Source organism: Lissotriton helveticus, chromosome 11, assembly GCF_964261635.1.
Source record: "Lissotriton helveticus chromosome 11, aLisHel1.1, whole genome shotgun sequence".
Lineage (NCBI taxonomy): Eukaryota > Metazoa > Chordata > Amphibia > Caudata > Salamandridae > Lissotriton > Lissotriton helveticus.
In genome coordinates this window covers 583746211-583772177 of record NC_136072.1, presented here as the reverse complement: position 1 = coordinate 583772177, position 25967 = coordinate 583746211, and positions in this window count along the sequence as shown.

Sequence of the window (25967 nt, the reverse complement as noted above, 5' to 3'; positions counted from 1 at the left end):
TTTCCAACAAAACAGTACGCACTTGAACACAAAAGCATGAAAGACTGAGTAGACCCACTGGAATTTGAACCTGCGACCATGAGGTCAAACTCAGGATACTCGGAGCACATGTATTAGTCCATTGAGCCAACTCAAGGAGGTGATGGACAGAGCGCTGAAACTTTTCAGACACTCACCCCCAGTCACAGATCTGTGTTGAATCCATCATCATTCTTTAGCTCACTGAGTCCATTGAGCCACCAGACCCAGTTTCGAATGATGGACCCGTGATCTCTGGCAGCCAGCTGGGGCGACCGAACCAATAAGACCTCTCAGCGGCCCGGTGGCGAATACTAATGACTCTTAACTAAAGTGAGCGTTATCATGGGCTGTATTTAGCACAAAGCATCTGAGTATATTGTGTGCTGGTATGCCAGGCACCCCCCCCCCCTCCCCACCCCACCCTCTTTTGTGATTGGCCCGGTACACCTTTTGCTTCATCTACACTGTGCTGCTGACAATGAGTGTAAAAGGGAAAGGCATAAATCCTCCAACCACCTTTATACTATTACTGTTTAAAGCTCATTAGAGGGTTAAAATACGTGTAGCCATTTTGTGGTGTTCTGCAGTAATTAGGATCACATTGTAATACTTCCATGCCTTGTTTGCTTGTGGCTATGGCTGGCAGCAAGCTCTCTCACCTCTTCTGGTCCTCAAACCTTCCCAAAGTAGTGCAACAAGAGCCAGCCAAATCACAACACTCTGGGCCAGATGTAGGAAGGCAAATACCGGTCGGCCGTTACCGACCGGTATTTGGAGTTTGGGATGTAGGGGCATGTTAAAATACAGATTCGGTAATTTTACAGAATCGGTAAAATACCGAATCGGTATAATTACCCAATCTGTATTTTGACATGTAGGTAGCACTGTAATCAGTGCTACAGGGGTTTAAGAATTCTTAATTTACCACCAACTAGAAGTTGGTGGTAAATTATGAAAACCCTTTAAAAAACATTTCTTTTGTTTTTGAAACAGTGCCATGTTGCAGACATACATGCCCTAAGGACATACATGCCCTAAGGGCATGTATGTCTGCAACATGTGCACCCATTACCGAATCATACCGATTCGGTAATTAAAATCGGTAAAATTACCTACATCCCGATTGCCAGTTCTTAAATACCGAATCGGTATGATTCGGTATTTAAGAATCGGTAATCTGGGATTACCTACATCTGGCCCACAGTCCCCTCATGACTGGGCAGCAGCATAGTGGACAGAGAGTGAGTCAGTCAACTGCCACATAAGAAGAAACTGACTGCTCGTAACCTGGGACAATCTCCTCTCCTCAACTCCCAGAAGATTCAGCAGGAGTAGTCAAATGCAGTTGTTGCCGACAACGGAGACAGTCCCCGCATTTGCAAACAACATAGGCTAGCATTCAGCAGGAACTGCATGTGAGCTCAGAGGAGCACTGCATTTGTGTGATCTAGGGTTCAAGGGTGCTCATATAGTAAGAATTGGAGATCTATATGAGTCTAACCCTAGATGACTGACACCTGTTAAGGCTGCAGTACCTTCCGTCAGTCCTGGTGGTGTTGCCAATAGCGAGTTGCTTTTTCAACTTGTAGTTTCACTTTTAACATTGTATGTATACGGAGGAGGAGCTTCGCGCGCATCCGAGATGGCCGCGTGATCACAGGGCTCCCGAGACCCTTGCCGCCTCCCGCATCTATCCTGAATTATATCCTGACTACGAAGATGGGTTATTGATGACGCGGACCAGCTGACATAATAGCTGCTTTCAGAAATTGATTTGGACTTCGGGTTCCTAAGCTACAGCATCCTGAACTTCTGCGGCCTACCCCGTGGGGACACCCGGGCCTTGAGTTGCTGCTGTGCCCAGGCAGTAATTCGACAACACCGGCTAAAGGGGTCCAGGCCACAGCCCAGAGTTGGCTTTCGGTTTTGTTTTTGCTGATTGGCATTGCTCCACACAGGGACCGATGCTGGACTCAACTGGATCCCGTGACTTTCGCATAGGCCAGGAAACTGCGAGTGCTTGGCTGCGGAAATATACTGGCTTGAATTTGCCTTTGGTGATCCCGTGGGTGAACTCTGAGGAGCCATTTGGACCAGATCTCAGGCGCCCCTCTGGGGCACGCAGCCCACCATGACAGGCAAGCCCGAGGGTGACAAACGGAAAGTCAAGACCACCCTCCGGGGAGGTGCAACTCAAACAAATGTTATGGATCGTTACACCCATCCTAAAGGGTCCCCCGGTGGCACACCCAGAGTCCGAGAGGAGGCAACTGATGATCCTACTGTGTCGGCAGATTTAACACTGCAAGACGTCATGGGCGCCATTGCTGGCATCAAGACATCCATCGGCCAGCAGTACGAGGCCCTGGCCCTGAAGCTTGACACAGTGGCCATCGACGTTAATGTCATCAGAACCGATTTGGCGAAGACTAATGAGAAGGTCAAATCTCTGGATCTGAAGACCTCCAGCCTCACGACGGATATGTCCGACTTGCAGACAGAAGTTCGCAATTTGAGATCCGCCAACGATTTCTTTGCTCGTCGACTGGAGGATTTTGAGGGCCGTGCAAGGCGCAATAAGGTGCGTATTATTGGGGTCCCGGAAAATTCTGGATCACTGACCACTGATCTCCTTGTCGAAGACCTCATTCTCAATCACCTCGCCCCCAAGGGACTGAGTAAATTCTTCGCGGTGGAACGTGCACACAGGGTGCTGGGAGGAAAGGCGAAGCCGGGGTTCCCCCCCAAGGCCGATCATCGCCAGAATTTTTCATTTCAAGGACAGAGACGCCATTTTGCAGGCTTCGCGGATGGGCGGCCCTACGCAGTTTGAAAACACCCCGGTGAACTTCTACCCAGATTTCTCCAAATCCGTCCAGAAGCAACGGATGGGATTCCAGGGGGTAAAGAGGCGACTTAAGAGATATGGACTTGAAATATGCGATGCTTTTCCCGGCCCGTTTGCGTGTGGAATATGAAGACCGGACACTCTTTTTTGATCGCCCCGAGGGGGTGAGTGACTGGCTGGATACGTTGCCTACCCGGGGCGATTATACGGAACATTCAGGTGGAGCTGAAGGGGGACTGTTGGAACAAGAATGAGCGATGGAGCCCGAGTCCCGGACAATGAATACAATAGATAGCTGTGGCTTGCTGACTTTTGTGATCGTATGCTTTGAGGTACACACCCGGAGGTGGCGGGGGAGAGAGGGACCCTTTCCTCCTTTGGGTTTCTTTGTGTAGATTAGTTTTTGCTAGGGCGACAGGCACACTGCAAGTTGGGGTGGCTTTTGAGGGGTTCAGGGTGGGGGGAGTTGTACTGGGGTATTGTCGGGGGGAGGGGGGGAAGTATGTTGGGAGTGTTCCATTTTCTTTCTTTTTCAAGGCAACGGACTGTTTCAACTTTGGACTTGGGTGTGGTGTTCGTCATGAGGCGGGAGATCATCGAAGGTCTGGATGGGGGGTAGGGGGCTGAGGCTGCTATGCTGGAATGTAAATGGGTTGGGGGACCGGATAAAGAGGGGGGTGGTCTTGCAAATGTTGCGACGCCTCTCCCCTGATGTGGTGCTACTACAGGAGACTCATTTGATAGGAAACGCTTGCTACGCTCTGAACAGGCGGGGGTATCGTCTCGCTGCACATTCTGGGTTCACCTCTAGTTCTAGAGGGGTGGGTATTTTGTTCAGGAACTCTCTTCCCCTGGAAATCGATGACATAGTTCTGGATGCTAGGGGGCGTTATGTTGCACTCACAGGTAGGTGGGAGGGAAAAACCATTTCGTTACTTTCGGTGTACGTCCCACCTGGCTTACAGACTACTACTTTCGCAGATTTGGGACGAGTAGTTTTGGGGCTCTCGAATGGTATCCTGATACTGGGCGGGGACTTCAATTCAGTGGTCTCCGGGAGGGAGGACCGCTACCCCCCCAGGGACCTTACTAAAGCACAGTATTGGTTGGGTGATTTTTTGGAAGCACTGGGACTCGTGGACTGTTGGAGACTGATGCATCCAGGACAGACACAGTACACTTTCCACTCGGGTGCACATGGTAGTCTTTCTAGGTTGGACTATGTTCTGGTACCGGCTTCCCAGTCCTCGTCAATTGGGGAGATCAGACATCTGGCTAGAGGCATATCAGACCACTCCCCTCTGTGGTTTCAGATAAATATGAATGTAGGTGCTGAGGGAAGGGTGGCCCCGATTAATCCATGGTACCTCCACAACCCCAAAACCCGTACTGAACTGATTAAGTCTTTGGACCTATACTTTGCTGAGAATGTGGGGTCTGTGTCCTCTCCTGTCTCACTGTGGGAAGCGTTTAAGACGGTCATCCGGGGACAGGCACTGTCGTTAATTGGGTGTGCTAAGAAAAGCAGGAATGAGGCAGTAGTCCGTCTTGAGACTGAAATTTCTGAGTTGGAAAGTGCTTTGGAGCGGAATGTTACCCGAGATGCGCTTCATGTTCTCAGTCTCAAGCAACTTGAGTATTATACTTTAGTTACCGATGCAGCTAAGATGATGGGTAGAGAGCAGCAGGGACGACTGTATGACGTGGGCGATAAGGCTGGTAAACTGATTGCTTGGCTGGATAGAAAGGAGAGGGCTAGTTGTGTGATTCCAGTGATTGAGAGACCTGATGGCACGCGAGCGACTGACCCGGTTGACATTGTTGAATGCTTTGCTGAATATTTTCGAGATGTGTATTCCCCAGTATCTGACAGGCCCGAGGAAGACTCATTTATTGCTGCGGGATATTGCGTTGCCTTGTCTGTCAGAGTCCGACAGGGACTTGTTGGATGCTGCGCCCACGGTTGATGAGGTAGCTCTCGCTGTACGCTCTATTCGCTCTGGGAAAGCTATGGGCCCTAATGGTCTTCCCATCGAACTTTATAAGTTGCGCCCTGATATGCTAGCGCCGTATCTCGGCGATATGTTCTTAGCATCGCGAGAATCTGGCTCCCTTCCTCGTGATCAGCGTCTTGCGACCATTGTGGTGATCCTTAAGAAGGGGAAGCCACGGGACCCCTTTGCATCCTACAGGCCTATCTCGCTCCTTAACGCTGAACCTAATATTCTTGCTAAGCTGCTCGCAAACCGCCTGATAAAAGTAGTCGGTGACTTAATCCATCCGGATCAGTCTGGTTTCATTCCAAATCGCAACACAGCATTGAATTTACGGCGCTTGCACTGTGTTCTCGCGAGGGCGACGTCGCTGCGTGAACCGGCCATCTTGGCGTCCTTGGATGCCACAATGGCCTTTGATACAATCGAATGGCCATATCTCTAGGCTGCTCTTGCAAAATTTGGTTTTGGCTCTGGATTCATTAGTTGGGTAAAACTTCTGTATGAGACACCATTGGCACAGGTTGTGGTGAATGGCCGGGTCTCCGGGTCCTTTGTTCTTTCGAGAGGTACGCGACAGGGTTGCCCTCTGTCTCCACTTCTCTTTGCCCTTGCCTTGGAACCACTTGCTGCCTGGATACGTTGGGAACCCTCGATGAGAGGCATATACTGGACTCCGGACTTTGAGGACCGCATATCGCTCTATGCGGACGATATTTTGTTGTACCTCACGTTGCCTCAAAAATCGTTGAATGTATTATTTGATGTGCTTAACTCGTTCCGAAAAAATTCCGGCCTTGTCATTAACTGGACTAAGTCTCACATATACGTGCTCGCCGGCGGCATCCCCCTCCTTCCGCGTGGATGTCCTATCCAGGTGACACAGACAGGTTTTAAATACCTGGGAGTCTTTATATCATTGGACCCTGCGGTTCGCTACGAACGTAATCTACTTCCTCCGCTTCAACGTTTACGATCAGACGTGGTGAGTTGGCGTAAATTGCCGTTATCTCCACTAGGGCGAGCAGCTCTTTTTAAAATGATGTCCTTAGCGCGGTTTTTATATGCACTCCAAAATACATTTGATGTAATTCCGGCGAGGTACTTCCGAGAGGTGGAGACCTTAAGAGGCAATTGATATGGGACGGGCGTTCGCGTATCGCTCTTCCAAAGTTAACACTTCCCTGGTATGACGGCGGTATCGCACTTCCGGATATTAGGCGATATTATTGGGCTTCCCAGCTTGCAGCAATTAACCATGGGGTGTATGGCCCGGCATTGAATCCAGCGTTTGAAATGGTTAGATGGCTGTTACCGGGGGGTGATTATAACAGAGCACTCTACTCTGGCTCTTCTCGCTCACAGCTTTCGGGACCCACTGAGATAGCTGTACGAGTGTGGCCCTGTGCGACTGCGGCCATGGGCTGGAGATATCGACTGACCCGTGCGACTCCGCTTTATGCATCTGCGAGATTGGGTTGCCTGTGGAGAACGAAAGGATTCGAGAAATGGGATATGATTGGTATCAGTAAAGTGGGTGATCTCTGGAATACAAACTAAGTGATAAGGAATTCTTCCGCTATGCCCAAGTCCACCACGCGTTGAGTTCGGTCTTTCCCGTGGGTAGCAACATTCCGGTATCCTCCCCTCTCGAAGATCGTATATTAGATGGTCATGTGCCGGATAGCACTATTTCTTTGATCTACAAGAAAATGATCAATGATCGCTCGAGCTTCCTCGAGCACCTCAGGGCGACCTGGATTGCAGATGGTATAGAATTAGACGATGAGGACTGGCAATCGGCGATATCCTCACCCAAGGAGGTCGCAATCCCGGCCCGTCTCCGCCTAGTCCAGCTTAAGATCCTACATCGGATTTATGTTACCGGCCCCCGCTTGATTCGTATGGGTTATACGACGGATGGCTTATGTAAGCGCGGTTGTGGTCTGCTTGGTACCTTTCTCCATATAATTTGGGAATGTCCTGAGATGGTGCTTTTCTGGACTCGCATACATGAGGTGATGAAGGAGGTAACGGGTGTTGCGATGTTGCCAGAGGCCAGACGATGTTTGCTGAATGTATGGGAGCCGAATGACTATGATGTGTCACAGATCCGATGGGCGACCCTTGGTAATATGATTGTGAAGAGAGACATTGCACAGCTGTGGGGTTCCCAGAGACCCCCCACAGTAGCGGCCTGGAAGGAGAACATGGACTGGTGCATGTTTAGGGAGAAGACTGTATATGTGGCACGAGGCAGACCCGGAAAATGGAGGAAAATTTGGAGCCAATGGAACTCGTACCGGGGAGACATATGTACACCCCCTCTCACGGAGATATCAAATCCTCCCCAGTCCCCCTGACCCGACATTCCTGGTGTTATGTAGCGTTTTTTGTTCTTGACTTTGTGTTCCCTGCCTCCGGCCCCCTCATCTGTGTAAAACAACTTATGTATCGTATTATTATGCACCTCCCGTCCTCCTTGAGCGCACGCCCGATTATTGTATTAATGTTTCATTGCCTTGTTTGTTTTTCTATGTTTTTCATTATAACAAAAAGAGTTACAAAAAAAAAAAATATAGAAATTCCTGAACCCTGGTATCAGAAACAATGACAGCCTTTTAATTGATCTCTTACCAAAAGCCACAGTCAAATCAATTACCTACAACTGGAAAGACATGAACAAAGCATCATTCACAGCCTGGTTCAACTGGATAACACAGACCAGAGGCGCAGACAACATTGCCCTCCAATATTCTCCATGGAAACCTCAACACAGACCCAATTGGAAGTCTTTAGATATATATACACTTTAACACCACCAAACCCCCTGAATACCTCAGAAATCCTATTGACGTCCTGCATCTACACCAGGATAGAGCTTCAACCCACATCAACATCCCATATAAAGGAAATCAAAGCAATCTTGAATCCAATACCCATACTTGAGCAAGTTATACAACCTTCTCACTTTCTCTTCCTGCATACAGAACTTTTTACTCACTCTTCTTAGAGACTTCAGAGTATATATTCAATGGATATACTTATACCACTGCAATGTAATAACTTGTTTCTATCTGCAACTGATATAATTATTTTGCGACTATGTATCAATGCTGTTGAACACTGACTCTCCTCTCTTGCAGCTCTTTCTTTTATTGTGTTATATCCAGCTGTTTTGGTTTTCTTATCCTTTTGTACTTACTTTTGTGTTTTGTATTCAATACAAAATCAATAAAGATTATTTGAAATAGGAAAAAACAAACAAAAACAAAAAACATTGTATGTATATGTTGAAAAATCCCAGCAGGCGAAGTACTTTAGGCTAAAAAGACAGGACTGGCGAAATGTGTCAAGTGAAAAAAAAAAATAAGAGGCAAAAATCAACATCAAATTTATTTTACAAATTATTGGATCTCAGGTAAAACTACCTCACACATTTGCTAACAATTTATTTTTAATGTACTGCATGGAATATACTGTAAGAAAAAGTAACACTGAACATTTCTTTTGGACTATTATTTTAAAATGCCCCTCTACTCCGCCATCTCCCCCAAAATGTTCTTTCTGTTTTGCAATGCATAATGTTTTTTAATACATTAAAAATACTAGTGCTATCAATTTTGCATCTCTTTGTTAGAGGGATTGCCCTTAAGCGCCCCATTTTTTTCAGCTTGCTTGCAAGACATTGTTTTGGGGGTGCAGCAATAAAAAATTCAAAGATTATTCATTTATAGGAATGCACTTTAATTAATACAGATATTGTATATAAACGTTGGATTTATTTTCTCCTTAATGATGGATAAGTCATGTGCCCTCTACATTTGCATGCACAGTCAAATCTGTTATTTTCTTACCCAATGGCAGCTGCAATTCTGAAGTCCTACTTTCATGTGTCTTTTTTTTGGTTTTCAAAATCTGGTCACTCTTGTACATTACCACCAGAGCAGTCCCCGCCACCTACCTATCCCTGCCCTTACTCCGCACTTTATGTCCAGTAGTTTCACCTCCCAACGTTGATTTAATATGCATGTCGAACCTCACACGTGTCTTTTCCCTAAATAACCAAGCACTGGCAAAGCCCCATTTGGATGTATTGTCTTTACCAATGGTTTAGCCTTGCTGTACTTCGTGGGTGCTGTGTTGTGTAGCATGGCCTAAAAAACACAAAGTCAAAAGGCGCAATGAATCGGCCATCATGTCATTTTGTAGGCATGTGCACCATGCATGCGAACATCTACAAAATGATGCAATGCATTTTTGTTAACCTATTTGGGTCAGTAAATAAACAAAATAAGTAGCGTTAAAGATTTTTTTCGTGCTGCACAGATGGGTAGGTCAACATAGAGGGCAAGGACAAACATACGATTGACAAGCTGGGACACGAATAACAAAAAGATAAATAAGTGTGCCAGCAAAGCCAACCAATTGTGTGCAATGGGCGGATTCAAAGCCCCTGTATGTTCTTGGTAAGTGAAAACTCACAGTATGACTCTCATCACACTAAGCTCGACCTAATTACCCCAGAACCCTTGGCTTACAGAATGCTCATTTACAACCCTGTTGCTTGTGGATCAGGATAAAGGTGGAACGCAACCCTATTCTGCCTGCTAGATCCCCTTCCTCAGCAGCTGCAAAAAAGGCCTGGCATCTCACTACCACCTAGTACCAATCCAACCAGGGGAACAACTAGACTCAAAGTTTGGGGGGAGCTAACAAGGCAAACAAGTGGACAGAGATCATTACAGCCATTTCAAAATCAATTATGGGAGGCGTCCGTGTTTCCTGTTCAGGTGCAATGCATATTGCTCACGTTGATCCAGCGCTGGGCCAACCTCTTACCATTGACTCTCCAGTTTGTCTTTCTATGCGACTGAGAGGTGATGGGAATTAGCACTTGGTTCAACACATATAATTAACAATGTAACCCATTTGGCTACACAGTAAGGACCGGGAATTAGTAAATAAAGTCAAGAAGTTTATTAAAAATTAGCAGTTAGGTTAATGTAAATCAATCTCAATACCATGCTGTAAAGGTACAGAAAAACAACTGGATAGCCAAACCTCCTAAAGTAGTTCAGGCAGGGAACATCACTTACAACGCAACTTTTACCACGCAGTGCTTTTACATCGCAGCTTTTACAACGCAAACCATTACAACGCTGGGGGGCGCTCTAGGCTAGGGAATAGGTTAATTTACTATCCAATAACCTTCCCTACTATCCACGGGGACTGGAGTTGGAATAGTAAATTAAATAATTCACTATCCAGCGCCCCAAAGCACTATGCGTTGTAATGGTATGCGTTGTAAAACTCACGTTGTAAAAGCATGCGATGTAAAAGCATGCGTTGTAATGTCGTACATCCAGTTCAGGCACATCAGTATGACACAAACAAGAAGTTCAGTCACATCAATACAAAGATTAACAGCAGAATCTGATGCTCAGAGAAGAGGCTTTGAACATCTCTCTCATACAGGAGTAAAAGTAATTTAATCTAAAGGAGTATCAAAAAGTCGGGCAATCCAGAAAAAGAGAAAAATATGGGAAGTTGCGGGAAGGTGTCAGCATTTCAGAAGTTGGGTTAAAAGTCTACTAGGGATAGGGAAATAATTTTTTGCCTAGGCCACACTCAGCAAAGAATCAAAGGGGTAAGCATAGAGGTCTGTATCTCTCAAAATCCAAAGGAAAAAGTGGCCAACATCAACCTGTGAGAACAATAGTTAATACGACAAGAATCTTTTGTGTAACATCCATTGATCACACCATCAGGGACTCCATTGTCCTTTCCATTCTCACGTTGTGAGCTGCAACATTAGCAGACTCCCAGGTCTTTCCTGAGAACGACATAGTCCTTGATCATCTGCGACACATCGATACTTAACTGCAGTTAACGTTTTGGATCTCAATGTTCTTTGTCAAGGTCTTCTTCTTAGTCTCTCTATCGCTAGTACAGAGCTATATCTATTCTCAAACTAACAAACCGTGTTAATGTACCTGCTGGGAAAAAGACACGCAAGTAGTAATGGAAGAACTATATTTGATGCAGAAAGAAGTACAGGCCTAATTGAGTCAATTTAAGCACATAATTCAACGGTGCACATTAATACGTGTTGTTTGTGCACATACAACTACAAATTAATGACATGTTAGTACATAAACTCAGCATTAGATTCACGTTGCACTTTAAGTAAATATAAAGTAACTTTGAATGCACGAATACAAGTGTGACTAAGACCTACATTACGAATACCAATGCAAAAACATTAGTGCACATGTTACATAAATCTTTCGTTTCTAATGTAAATACATTTTAATAATGTGAGGATGGTTTATCAAATCTTCAAAAACTAGATTTATTTTAATAAGGTTAAAGCACATAGTGTATATGAATCCTAGTTCTACAGTGAATGCACTTCAGAACTGCATTTAAGTGCAACATTTTACATGAATAACGTTAGGACACACAAGTATGTAGTGCTAAGTGCACATATATATTGCGTATTTATGACATTTGAGGATAAAGACAAACGTATGCTACTCCAACACCTTATAAGTATTTCTTATCATGTTCAGGGTGTAGGATGTTGGCTCTCTATAGAGTGTACTAAAACGAAGTACCCTGCGCAGAGAGTCCAGTGGGTCATCAATTGGTATAGAGTCGAAAGTAAATAATACTAATGCTCTCTTTTGTGGTAGTGTAGGCAAGCAGTTAGGCTTATCAGAGGGTAGTGCTAAGCGTTTGCTGTACTCACAGAGGCAATAAATGGGACACACACTCAAAGAATAAATCTGAGACCAAATTAGAAAAATAACACTTCTTTTTATAAATTTTTAAAATTCAAGAACATTGTTCAAAGGTAAGTACAAATTTTGATAGAACTATGCACACATATGTAAAGCGTTTAAACCTGTGTGTTTTTAAGCACAATGAAATTCAATGGGAGGAAAAGTAAAAGATGATTAAAGGTAGGTACACACGGTTTCAGGGGCTCAACTCCTGGAATGGGGATAGTAGTGGGCCATGGTTCAAAGTACTACCAGCCGTTCTTCGAGAACCGACCGGGTTCTACCGGGAGCATGGTGCTGGTGAGGCTGGTAGCTGGCACTACAGAGAAGGGGGCACCTGAAAAGAGGCTGCACAGGGGGACCTGAGGGCTCCCAAACAGGGGCTCAGGATGCAAGGGGTGTTGGAGCACGAGGGCACAGCTGGTTCGTCGGGACACAGGCAGTGAGGCTCAGGAGCAGAGTGGTTTGGTCAGCTGGGCTGGGTGCGCAAAGATGTGCCTCGGGTCAGGGACAAACAGCCGGCAGCGGGGCCACTCTTGAAGTGGGTCTCAATGATGCTGATGTCCCATGGCGGCTGCCTGGTCTTGGTGCACTGAGAATCCAGACTGGACTCTCGCTGTTGGTGTTTGGTGCAGGGCATCAGATACCCCGGGGGTTGGTAATACATGGCTCCGGCTGGTCCCCACTTTGTGGGGAGACAAATCTGACCTTCCAGAGCATGAGAACCTTCTCCTGGTCGTCTTCAGAGTCGGTCAGGCTGGGGGAGCTGCAAGGCGGTGGACTGGACTCTGCTTGTCAGTGCCTGCGGACTACAGGGTAGTAGCTCCTCTACTCCAAGGGAAACGCTCGGTGTTTGTCTAAGTGCTGGCAGGCTACCCAAGGCTTTGGTAGTTCTCCAACTTGAAGGGCAAGTGACTCTGTCACAATTGTTGAGAGAGGGCTTAAAACAGCAGGTTTCACACCAAAGTCCTCCAGCAGTTCTCGACAGGCAGTGACTCTTCTTCGTCCTTGTTCTCTTGATCCATCAAATCTGAGTTCTTGGGTTCTGGGGTGCCACCTAAATACTCAATTAAGGGCTGTTTACAAAGAGTGGCAGGTAGTAGCCAATGGGCTACTTACCTTAGGGTTCCTACACCCTCTATATGACCTCATCCTGTGTGAAATGGGCATACCCCTGACCCTAGAAGGCTAATTCCATCCAAAACAACATGGAGAAATCTATAAAGTGGGGTGTACATCAGCTGGCCCGCCCTAGCGGTGGTGCTTGTTGAATGTGGGCACACCTCCTAAACCAATTTTCCCTCCTATCGTGCTGCCTAAAGTGGGATCAGAACAGGGGTGTGGGCACCTCCACTATCTGGAGAGGCCCGGGTTGCATAAAAAAGGCAGCAGGGCCTCTGAAGCTTCCTGTCCTGGAATGTCCATACTGCTTGGAGGAGGTGTAAACACCTCTGCCTAGAGCAGGATTTGTTCCCAGACGAAGGCTCTCACCTCGGGAGGTCAGAAACCTGTCTATGGTGGCTGACTGGTCGAGACCAGTCAGTCACCTTACTAATAGTCGGTAGGTTTTCAGGGGGCACATCTAAGGTGCCCTCTGCGTGCAGTTATTAATAAAACCAGCACTGGCACAAATGTGGTTTTATTAAGATGAGGTGTTTGATACCAAACATCTTGGGGTACAGTGAAACCATCATGTAGCTGGGGATCTCATAATCAACACGTGTTTTTAGCCCATGTACTCGTCATGGCTTCCTTGCACACTCGTGATATCTAAGGGCAAACTTAGATACCACGGGGCCACATCCACCCAGTCAGATATGCAAACACATGGGTATCGTGCACTCTGCCTTAGCACTGTAAGGCCTGCCATAGGGGTGACTTACCTATACCACATGCAGTGTTTTGCTGGCATGGCACACAGGGATGCCATGTCGACTCATCTGTTTTCTCTGCACCAAGACAAACAGGCTGAAATAGCAGTTTGCATGAGCTTGGTGAGGGGTCCCTTGGAGTGGTACAATTTGTGCTGCATCCTTTAGGGACCCTCTTTGGGTCCAATGCCCTGGGTACAAGGGGTACCACTTGCCAGGGACTTACAAGGGACCCTAAAGGGGTGCCAACACTGGTGCTTGAGACCTGGTTAGCAGGAACCCTGCACATTATCAGTCAAAGTTGCACAAGATACCATTACCAGGCAACAAAATGGGGGGTGGGGGAGGAGGGGGGCCGGGGGGCGTGGGTACTGCCACAAAAACCCAGTTTCCTACACAAGGGTTTTGAGTTTTTTTTGCTTAGAACATTTTAGAACAAAGAATAGCAAATGTATTTTGTCTTGAGTTGGGCCAATCAACCTAGTATGATGTGGAATATTGGACTCCATTTTGTGGGACAGTCTATGACGAGTAGCAAATTCTAAACACGCTGGGTCCGTTGCAGCAACTTGAGAGGACAGAAAAATAACTTTACCAAGATATCTGAGCATCATTCTCCGAAAATAAGTTTTGGGGAAATTGGTAGTGTGTAGGAAAGTTTAAGCACGTTTCTTTCAATATTGTTCTGTAATAATGGATATACCTGCACATGTTACTTTTACATTATTTGCAGAGTGGGATGTTAGTTTAGTTCACAACCCTCTTGGTCTATGTGGAAATAGCTCACGTCTAAGCCCTACCTCACACAGAATGTTGAATATGAATTTCTTGGTATTTCATGATACATCGTCCATTAAATGTTATTGGTATTGAAATGATTGGGCATTCATGAAGCCTGAAACACAACCCATGTTCGGAAAGATGCACTGTAATTAGATGCAGGAAAGATAGAAACGGAGTACCCATCCTCCATGTAAGTTGTTATTGTAATTGAGGAAGGGGGCATTGTTAACCAGCTGGAGCATGATGGTGTCAATACTACTCATGGTCTGAACCCCAGTTCATAGTTTTGAAGTATATTATTCTTGCTGATGTGCTCCCAGCTGCTGAATGGCAACTGCCTTCTGCATTTCTCTAATAAATGGGAGGTGGGGGATAGAACAGACACTGCCAAGGTCTGTTGGATATAGTCTGGGCTTTATTAGCAAGGGGAGGATATGAGCAGCCTTGAGGCTCTCTGATAGTTGCCCTGGTGAGATAGGCATTGAGAATGTGGGGGAGTATGAGGACTTTTCCTTGCTGAGACCTGATGATGGAGGAGAGGCGCACATCATTTTTGTAGGAGATGGCTTGAGTGTGTTCAGAATGTTAGAAAGGATTGTGTGGGAGATAGTGTTTGATCTTTAGTGGTGTGATGACTGGGTATGGGTAGTAGTGTTGATGATAATGGTTAAGTTGTGATTTTGTTGATTTTCATCATGAGGAAGGTGTTGATAGCATTGCATCTGTTGGCTGATGGTAAGATAGTGGATTGTAGGATGGGCTGACACACTGTTTGGCTGCCTTAAAGAAAGCTTTGCTTCTGCTAATTGCAACTTTGATGGTGGTATTGTAGTCAGTGGCCCTAGCTGTGTTCAAGCTGAGTAGTTCTTTATTTAAAAGTCCTCCTGACATTTCAATCTCCATTTCATCTCCTGTCTTCGTAAGGACTGCTTGTATTCCGTAGGTTCTTGGCTTTACCAGGGTGCTGATGGCTTGAGGGCACAGGTGCTCAGAGGAGCATAGCATTTTACATGTTTCTTCAAAGTGGTGTTGTAGACTTTTACATCTGTTGAGGCCTGGAAGTGTCTGGGATAGGTCGATTAGTTCTTCTTGGAGCTTTTCTAGATGGAAAGGGAGGTAACGTTTTTCTGCTGCACTTCATGTGGGGGTGTGGAATGTTGAAGGTGAAGGGGACAGCAAAATTATCAGTCCAGTTCAGAAGTACTGTGTTCTGGCAGTGGATGTTGGGGCCACAGAGTGTATAGTGTATGAGGTTTTACATTTCTTATATGAAGTCCTTGTGGTTTTTGGGTGGTCTGCAAATAAAATGAAAGTGGGCTGTTTTACAGGCAAAGTGAGCAAAGCATTAGGATAGGAACTTATTACGAGTCTGGCGGTCCCTGGACAGCCAGACTCATGGCAGTGGCCACCCTGGGACCACCGGAAGTGCCGGGGATAAGATATCGTTGACGGTAGCGTGGTGGTTTTGAGGCCGCCATATGCTTGGCGGGTCCACTGCAGACCTGTCAAGAAAATTCCGCCAAGCAAATTGAGAGTTCCTCACCCCATGGTATGCAAACGCCATGAAATATGCGGTGGTGAGGAAACAAAGGGAGGCCAATAGGGGCCACCCTGTGTGCATGCACACCAGTACCTGCACGGCATGGACTGCTGCAGTCCATGCCGTGCAGATACCGCCTTTGACGTTCCCATTGTGGTGCCTATTTCATAGACACCACCCATGGAACGCCAAAGAACAGACCGCCACACAGGAGAAAACTCCATGGATTTGGAAATGCGGAAGTGGGGCGGTCCTACTTCACACCCCCAAACTCATAATAAGGATCTTAGGTGTGATCATTTGAAGAGGGTGCAGGGCCAAGCTGACTTGTGTATGACTGAGAGTCCCCATCTGGCTTTGCATGTGAGGTCTGTATGCTACATGCTGTATCCAGAGGGGAGCAGGACATTGAAAATGTGTGTGGAGGAGGTTGCGAATAAGGTTTCTGTGAAGAAAAGAGAGCCTAGGTTACGATGCATGATGATGACAGCGATGTTAGGGGAATAACCTATTGCGCAGGGTGCATTAATTAGCATGATTTGAAGATGGTGTGATGTGGTTGATATGTGTATTCTAGTAAGAGGTATGTGGTGGGATTGTTGGAGATGTATGTTCAAGTATGGTGATATGTTTGCGGGGTGAGGTGGGAATAGATTGTAGTGGTGTTTGAGAAACACATGATGATGGGTGTTTTAGCTTGGCAGGAGGCACTCTGGCCATAGATCTTTTCAGGTTCGAGCAGGTCCAAATAAGTGATGCCCTTGTCTTGGCTTCCCTTAGCTTGAGACGCGTGGGTGAGGAAAGCCCTGGTTGGTAGTACTTTGAAGGCTGTGGAGAGTGTGAAAATGCCTGCAGCACACATGGACATCAATTAGGTGTTGGGAGGGGCTGCAGTTGCTGACCTTGGCTTGATTCTTCATATTCATTACAATTTTCTTGCTACCCCTTGTCTCATGAGTCATGACGAGAGGCAGGAACTGAAAGTAAACCATACTGTAATATCCCTGTTTGTTTTTAATTTTTTAGTTTACAGTTCTTTCTCTCCACCTAGCCATTTGACGGCAAATAAGTAGCTGTTGTAGAGCTAAACATGGATCAAGAGTTGACCATGTGATGCCACTGGCAGTTTAAAGCATGGATCAGTAGTGGCCCATGCAGGTAAGTATGGTGAGGTGGGGATGGGGGGGAAAGTGACAAACAACAGGATAGGGCATGTAAAATAAAATATAAATAAAAACACTGACCTTGCGCGATGCTGCGAGCGCAAGGTAAGTAGTTTTATTTATTTATTTTACATTCCCTATGCCGTCGTTTGTCACTTTCACCCTCCCACCCCGCCGCACCATGCTTACCTGCATGGGCCGCCACTGCATGTGATACAACTTTGACAACTTTAAAAAAAAACATTTTTATTAATTTTCGCTTCGCAAACATAAGAAAATACTTTGGGGCATATCCATGTCTCACATTGCAATATTCTACATTTAAAGCCAGTAGCAAATATTACACATTCACAAATATACATTATTGTTTCGGGTTTCCTAACGCCTGAACCCCAACTTTTGTTTTGTCTTCCTGAGGTATCAATCCCCCTCTGAGTCCGAGTCACTGTCTTCAGAATCCGATGGAGGATCACACATTTCTCCTCAGTATGTGTTCCACGCACACCACACTTTTCCCACTTTTTTGGGCACCTTCTGTTTCGGTATACTGCCCTTTCAGCTATCATGGCTGCATCCATATCTTTACTCCATTGCGCCAGGGTTGGTACCTCCGCGGCCCATCATTTCTGCGCTATATTCTCTTTGCCACCATCATGTCCAAGGTAGCCCAGCTTTGTCCCAAATGTGTAAGGTCATTAGGCTCCCATATGTTTAAGAGGCACCGCCTGGGCTCAGGTAGCAGCGACACCTCCTCCACCTGCGAAATCGTTCTCAGCACCTGTGTCCAATAATCCATTATTCCGGGACAATCCCATATAGTATGAAAAAAGGTTCCTTCTTCCCCACAGCCTCTCAGGCTATAGGGATGTGCAATTTTTCCTATTGTATGGAGGGTGTGTCTGGTGTAGTAGGAGCGGTGTAGAATACGTAGTTGTACCAGTCGGAGTCGCGAAGGGATACCCACCTCACTTGGGGACGCCAATGCTTCCTGCCATTCTGTCATCGATGTCATGCACCCACTTATCCCGCAGTGTTCCCATTGGATCAGGGAGATTATTTACAAGCCTACGGTAAATTAAAGAGGTAGCACTTTTCGGCATATAATCTGTCAATAATCTATCTTCCATTGGGGCTGCCTCCAGGACCTCAGAGCCAGCCGTTAACGCCCGCACCATAGCGTGTCGTATCTGCGTATATCTAAACAATTCCGAAGGGGCCAGTTCATACTGTCGTTGTAAGCTTTCAAAGGTAACCACGTCTCCCTTCTGCCACATATCTCCGACCGTTGATATCCCAATGTCATCCCAACGGTCAAAGCCCTTACTGTGTCTGAGGTTTCCTAACCGTTTTGAGTCCCATAACGGGGTAAGCCGGGTTATCACTCCCTGCCATCCTGATCTCTTCTGAGCTGCGTGCCACAACTCCAGGGTGTGTCGCAGCGGGCCAAACTTTGTCTGTGCTCATTTTTTATCATATAGGGGGGCCAACATGTCTCTCACACCCAATTGCGCCCTATCTGCTTGCAATGCCGGGTCTGACTGCGGGAGATGCATCCATTGATTCACCACTTTTAGTTGTAATAAAGTTTAACGTCTGGAAGTGCTATCTCACCGTCATACCAACTACGCACCAGCTTGGTTTGCGCAATACGTGTCGGCTTATTGCCCCACAGTAGACTAGAGACTTGAGCAGCAATAGCCTTGAAGTAGGAGGGTGTCACAAGATATGGTGTATTTTCCAGAATGTATAGGAATCGCGGTAGGGCCATCATTTTAAAAAGAGCTGCCCTCCCCAACAACGTCAGCGGCAATGTTTCCCAGTGATGTATGTCTCTTTTGAGACGCTCTAGTGGAGGTTACAATTTTTTTTTATAGAATTCCCCTGGGTCTGCTGTGATGTGAACTCCTGAGTACTTAAACATGCTGTCTACTATTTTAAGTGGGCAATTGTCGGGGAGCCGTGGTGGTGGGCCGTGCACCACATACAAAAGAGACTTCGACCAGTTAAGGGTGTATCCAGATGCCCGACCATAAATTGTACATATGTCCAATAGACTAATTATTGAACGTCTGGGTTGGGTGAAATATAACAAGATATCGTCAGCATAGAGGGAAATACGGTCCTCCCCTGTAGCGGTCCATCTAAGGCCTCTTATCACAGGGTCCCCCCGCAACCACACTGCCAGTGGTTCCAGCAATAGCGCAAATAGTAGTGGTGGCAAAGGACAGCCCTGACGCGTACCTCTCTCCAGGGTAAGTCTTCAGAGATGTGACCATTAGCAGTGACATGCGCTAGCGGTTTGGTATAGAGCAACTGAACCCAAGAACAGAATTCTGTAGTTGCTCGCTTTCCGCCCCATCCTGTGCACCATTCTCCTGATCTTCGGTTTGCATCCGACGTCTTCTTTCTTTTGGCACTCTTCCAGGTTTACCCGTCGTTCACCATCCCTCCACCCAGTCTGTGGCCTCCTCAGGCGTTTCAAAAAACCAGGTTTTTCCCTCCGCGAGGACTCGAAGCCGTGCCGGGAAGAGCATGGAGTACGGCAATTCTCGGGCTCTCAACGTCTTCTTGACCTCCAGGAAAGTTCTGCGGTGCGCTTTAACTGCTGCCGTGTAGTCAGGGAAGAAGGAAACTGTAGAGTTTTGTATGCGGACAGGTGGCGCTACTCTGGCCGTCTGTAGGATTGCGTCCCTATCTCGAAAGTTAAAAATACAGGCCAATACTGGACGCGGTGGGGTCCCAGGTCTCGGTCTGCCTCCTGGTACTCTGTGTGCCCACTCCACTGAAAAGAAGGTTGAAAGTCCCTTTGGCTGCAAGCGTGTTTTTATGAGATCTTCAATGTATAGGTCCATGGCGGGGTCCCCTTCCGATTCAGGAACTCCTGTGATTCGAACATTGTTCCGTCGGGAGCGTCCTTCCTGTTCATCCAGCTTCTCCGATATGCGCTTGTTTTCTGCCTCCAACTGCGTCACCTTCTTAATCAGGAGTGCGGAGTCTTTGGAGAGGTTGGTCGTCACGTGTTCCACCTCAGTTACTCTGGCAGACATTTTCTGAAAGTCTGCTCCAAGGAATGTAACATCCGTTGAGATGGAACCCACCGTTGTCTGAACATTATGGAGAGCTTCCATGATATCTTCTAGTGTTACTTTGGGGCCACCCTCATCTTCTTTAGGCCTAGTCTCCTGTTCCTTGCGTTCCGGTAATGGAGGGAAGTCTTTGGTGTAAGCAAATTTGTCTAGCTTGCCTTGCTGCACCGCACGTGTCCCTCTACCACTCATATTGTATGTTTTCTAGGTCAGCCCACCGTGCGCCGGGGAGATTCACGAGGTGCCCTGAGGGCCTCTAGCCCGCTGCACTCAGGAGACCGTCCACGCAGTCCTGCGCGCGATCACTGTCAAACTGCGCATTTACTTCTGACTGTTCCGGTGCATCGACGTTACTCCAGCCACGCTGTTGCTTATTGTCACCCCTCAATTCTGCAACTGTCGAGTGGGGGAGGAAGGGGGAGACACGATTGCACCGCAGCCCCCGTCACGGGGCTCCAAACCTGCCCAACAGTAAGTGTTCCCCCAGCTTGCTTGTTCTCTCCCTCTCAGCCATTGCCTCCCCAGCAGTAAGTGTTTCCCCGGCTTGCTGGTTCTTTCCCTTTCTGCAGTTGCCTGGCCGTCTGCGCCCGAATGTCCTCCGCCGACCAGCCGGCTGCTTACCTCCTCAGTGCGTTGCCATGTGTGGGGGGCGCCATTTTATCCGCTCCCGCCCCCGGGGTCTCTGGTCCGCTGTCACCGGCGTGCCCGCCGCCTGTCTTCGATCACCCCCAGTACCGGGCCCCTCAGGTGGAGGGGAGGAAGGGGGGGAATGTTGCGTGGATCTCACAATCTCCACTCCACTTGTGCCCTCAGCATTCCATTGGTTAGCCACCTATTACTGAGCGTCCTGATGTACTAAATGTCTGCGGCTAGCCTGTATTACCGATCTTCAGGGCACCCGCGGGGCAGAGCACTCAGTCGAGCTCTTTGCTGCAGCTCGGCAGGCCGGTCAGGAAATCCTTCTCTGCGTCTCTCCTCCCAGCTGCACGCCGCTCTTCAGGGCACCCGCGGGGCAGATCACTCAGTCGGGCTCTTCGCTGCAGCTCGGCGGGCCGGTCGAGAACTCCTTCCCTGCGTCACTCCTCCCAGCTGCACAATACTGTACCGGATCTTTAGGGCACCCGCGGGGTATATCACTTAGTCGGGCTCTCCGCTGCAACACGGCGGGCCGGTCGGGAATTTCTTCCCTGCGTCACTCCTCCCTGCTACACAAATACTGTACCGGCGCCAGGTCTTTACCAACTGGTACAGTCGCCGCACCCCTCCGCAGGCTCTCGACGGTCGACTCCGTCACCTGCCGCCATCGCGCTGGACACCTCCAGGGGAGGCCGCCAAAATTTAGTCCCCGGCGTCTGTATGCCGGGTAGGCCGCGACCGTTGCATCGACAAAGCTCCGCCCAGGGTTCTTTAATTTTCACCAGCGTTGGGCAGTCGTGCACCTCTTCCGCTCCTCCACCTATGTACAGGCTCTTGGTACAATATTTTCCACGGATAAATGCACGGATTACTGGGGAGAGGTTCTTATTCTCGGAGCTCCGTTAGTCTGCGGCCATCTTGGTTGGCTGCTCGCCATGCGCCCCCAACTTTGACAACTTTTGGCATCTTAGTGAATGAACGCCAATTGTAGCACAGAAACCCAAACTTGCTACACACTCATTAATAGTACTAGAAGCAGAATATTCCATACATTTTATACAGTACATAGTAATACCCTTCATGAAAATATTTTGCAACAGTGCATGAAGAAATGATGGAATGTATTTACAGATTTCTTGGTCTGTTGAATTCGTGTGAGAAGCAAAGGGAGCATGAAATAAGAGTTCTTCAGGGGGAATGCTCAGTAGTTGCATGACAAAGTACTTTCAGAAATAACATAACATAACAGTGAATGCATGGGAATGGCTTTTTACAAGCGTGACGGAGCTAAATCAAATGATTGATGAAAGGTTTTGGACAAACAGAAATAATCCTAGTGTGAGAAAAAGACGGCGATGCAGATAAACTAGTATCTATTATGTTGAGGCAGCCATGAAATTAGTTATAATAGATCGGTCCTGCATACTGAATTTTACACTCATTTAATTTTCAGAGGCACAGTACTGCTTCATCTAAGCAGGAAGCAATGATTATTCCAAGACAGAAACTATCTGAACTAAGTATTATCAATTGTAAGCACTACCTTGCCTTCTAACCTTGCCTTCTCCCTCCCACAAACCTTTACTAAAGACAAGACATCTCTAACCCTGATGGCCACTGTCCTCAAAGAAGCCTGTCTCTCCTTCTTACTTTCCCTCCTGACCCTTTTTCAGCTAGATGTAACTATTAGAAGGAGGCTCATGATAGGTCTGCCTTTAGACACAATGAAGGGGGTGGGCAGTTCCTGCCTCCCAGGGACTCTCTGTTTGACCTGTCCTATATCACCTACCCCTATTATTACATTTCTGACATCTCTGATCATTCCTCTAAATTCGACTTTACTGTCTCTTGATTTTTCCTACCATCATTTTTTTTAATTTTCCTTTTCTCTTTTCCTTTTGGCTTGATGTGTATAAGTAAAAACATGTAAAGCACTGCTTCCCTGCCCAGGAACATGAAAAAGTATTTGGGTCATTCCCTCAGTCTTGCAATCGTCTTTTTTCCTATCTCCCCTCCCATAGCATTTTGAGATAGCAGAATACCTTCTACATACATTATAATAAGCTCAGCTTCCTCACACTCAACTCTCACCTCATCACATCCTTGTTATTCCAAATGTATAAAAGAAGAAAAGGCATTTCAGAGATCCAATAGACTTATACTACTCAAGACCTCCTTTTTCCTGAACCACGGACCAAAGACACTGTGGTTCAACACAAAAGGAAAGATGGCATAAACAGAACCTTGGAATATAAATTGAAGTCAAATGATAGCACTGACAAGCTCCCCTTCTAGCATTCCACAATGATGTATATTTTGCCAATAAAAAAGACAGAAGGACCATGACTCCCAGTGGAGATCCGAAGCAGAATTCTAGTAGAAGTAACTTTGCTGGCTCAACTCTGAAGTTCGCATTGTGGCCTATACCAATATCAAGATCACACTACCTTCAAACCCTGTATGATCCCCACGCATACCATCTTGTCGTAATAACCAATACATTAACACTTTACCTCAGAAGTAAATCACCTATCAGCTGCTATTCTTAGACCATACAAAAGAATCTATGGTGGGAGGCACACATTGTGGTATTTTCAAACAACTCTTTTCCCGCCAGTTCAAGGACACGCCCATGGCCAGCCTCCCAGCTGGCTTCCCATCAGACACTTGTCCATCTTGAGCTTTCAAATACAACCAACTTTCCACTAACACCTCTATCTAAGCAAGTAGCATCACCAGCAACTCCATAAACTGAGACATCATTCCAAAGGACCCCAATATCTCTAACACCAAGTCAATCATATAGAAGAATAACCTTGATTCCACTGATTCAGTTTAATATTAACCAATAGCAAATTCCTTTGCAAACTGATTGAAAGAACTGCCTACATTTTTGGTAGATAAAGCGCCATCACTGGCTCCATTCTGCACTAACTCTGGGGAGCTGCGAGGTGGTTTTATCATCTTGCTAAACCTCTACAATACTTAATTCACCCCATTACCATCCTCATCAGGTACTTTAATTTAACCTGATAAAACCACACAGCTGACATCTAGATCCTTCTAAAGCTGGAAAACCAATTGGGCCTAATTTCTCAAGCAGCGATGACTGCATTTAAGCAATGGTCTTAGGGATGCTAACCAACCACATGAAACTCTAGTCATTCATCAGGTAGAAAACTAAGAATTGCCATTCAACTACTGTAGGAAGCTGGCTCTGTATATATTATGCCAAAGTAAGGTATAGTGTGCACAGACTCCAGTGGATCCCCAGAGGCTTACGTAGATAATATTAAAAGCTTTATTTGTGGTAGTGTGATCAAGCAGTTAGGCTTACCAGAGGGCTTTGTTAAGCATTTGTTGTACACACTCAAGCAAGTAATGATTACACACACTCAAAGACTGAATCCACAACAAATTGTTTTGTATAATAAGTTATTACTTTGTTATTTTATTTTTGAACCAAGAAGGACTCAGTTGCAGGTAAGAAAAAGTTTCAAGAGTAGTAATACTTTCAGAAATGCAGTAAGAATTGTTTTGCAAGGCAGTAGAAATGCTTCACATTAATAGAAATACTTTTGTGTTGTCAATCAGAAACAATAGAGCTTAGCAGTTGTAAAAGATAGACAGTTTGAATGCAATAGGAGAAATGCAATGCAATCCTATGGGAGGAAAACAGTTATATGCATTAACTGGTAAGTGCACAACTTACTCTTCCAGTCTTCAGGGGCTTAGACCAACACTGGACAAGGTTCAGTTTAAAGTAGGTTCTGCACCACAAGCGGCACTGGGGTAGCCGGGTGTAGAGGTCTCTGGGCCCAATGTTAGTGAATGGTGTCTGGGGGCACCCACATGCGGTGCTGGTTGAAGGTAGGTATCTGCAGTTTCAGGGCACTGGCCCCGGGCGTTAGGATGAACACGGGGGGCCACAAGGAAGCACCAAAGCTACGCAATCAGTGGCACAGGGGCAGCCGGGTGCAGGGTGCAAATCAGCATCGGGTGCCCAATGCTCTTCCATGGGGAATCTCAGTCGCACAAAGATGCTGCAGGCTCGGACCAGGAGGCTGGATGAAGGTGTCCATTGGCTGGAGGGGTAGGTTGGGATGTCGAGGGAGGAATGGGCAACATGGGTTGGGCTTCCCAAGGCCAGGGGAGTTAGGATGCAGGGGTACCTTTTGGTGTCGGGTTTTGTTTGTCGGATCCGGTTGCGGTCAGGGGCTTCCTTCGTATAAAGGCTGCAGGTGACTTTGTGGGTCCAGGAGAGTTTAGCCACTGATGGAGTCGAGGTCTGGATCACTGGAGAGATGTCACTAGACAGGTAAACCACTCAGACTTGTGCCGTGGGCGTCAGGTGCAGAGAGGGCAGGAATCGCAAATCTGCCTAGATCAGGAGTCCTTACAGTTGGAATTTTCCTGACAGGGCTGCTGTCTTCAGGAGATCTGGCCTTTGTTGACGGATTGCACTCTTCCTAGAGTTCTTGTAAGTCACTGGCCACAGGACAGGCAATGTCTTCCTCGCAGAGTTTTGGAGCAGGAGACAGGCCGGTAGGGCTGGAGTTAAATCAATAGTCGCCTTCCAGGCTCTGCTGCACTGCGTTTCCTTCGTCCTTTTCTTCTTAGGTCACAGGAATCTGAGGATCAAGGTTCAGGGGTGTCCCTAAATACTGAATTTATGGGTGTTACAGGTACTGGCAGGTAGTAGCCAATGGTCATCTTTGCCTTTAGGGTGACTACACCCTTTGTGTGTGTCCCCCCTTTGGGGAGGGGGCATTCCCTAACCTGATCGGGTAGAATCCTTCCAATCAAGATGGAGGATTTCCTAAGGAGGGGGCCATCTCAGTCCAGGGCCCGCTAGGGGTGGTCCTGGATGAGAGGGGACACACCTCTCCTGACTACTAATTCTCCTACTGACCTTGCCACTAAAAGTGGGGCTTGGTCAGGGGGGCGGGCCTCTCCAATGGCTAGAGAGGACCTGGCTAGCATTACAAAGGGCAGGAAGCCTTTGAAGCTCACCCCCTGAATGCTGTTCCTTTTAGGGGTAGATGTGAAGCACCTCTACCCAAGCAGGCTTTGTTCCTGACCTACAAGAGCACAAGGGCTCTCACCTCAGGGGTTCAGAAACGTGTGTAGTAGGCTGGTGCCGATCAGTCAGCTGAACACTAGCGTGTTGGTTCTTTTTCAGGGGGCATCTCTAAGATGTCCTCTGAGGGCATTTACAATATATCCAACACAGGCAC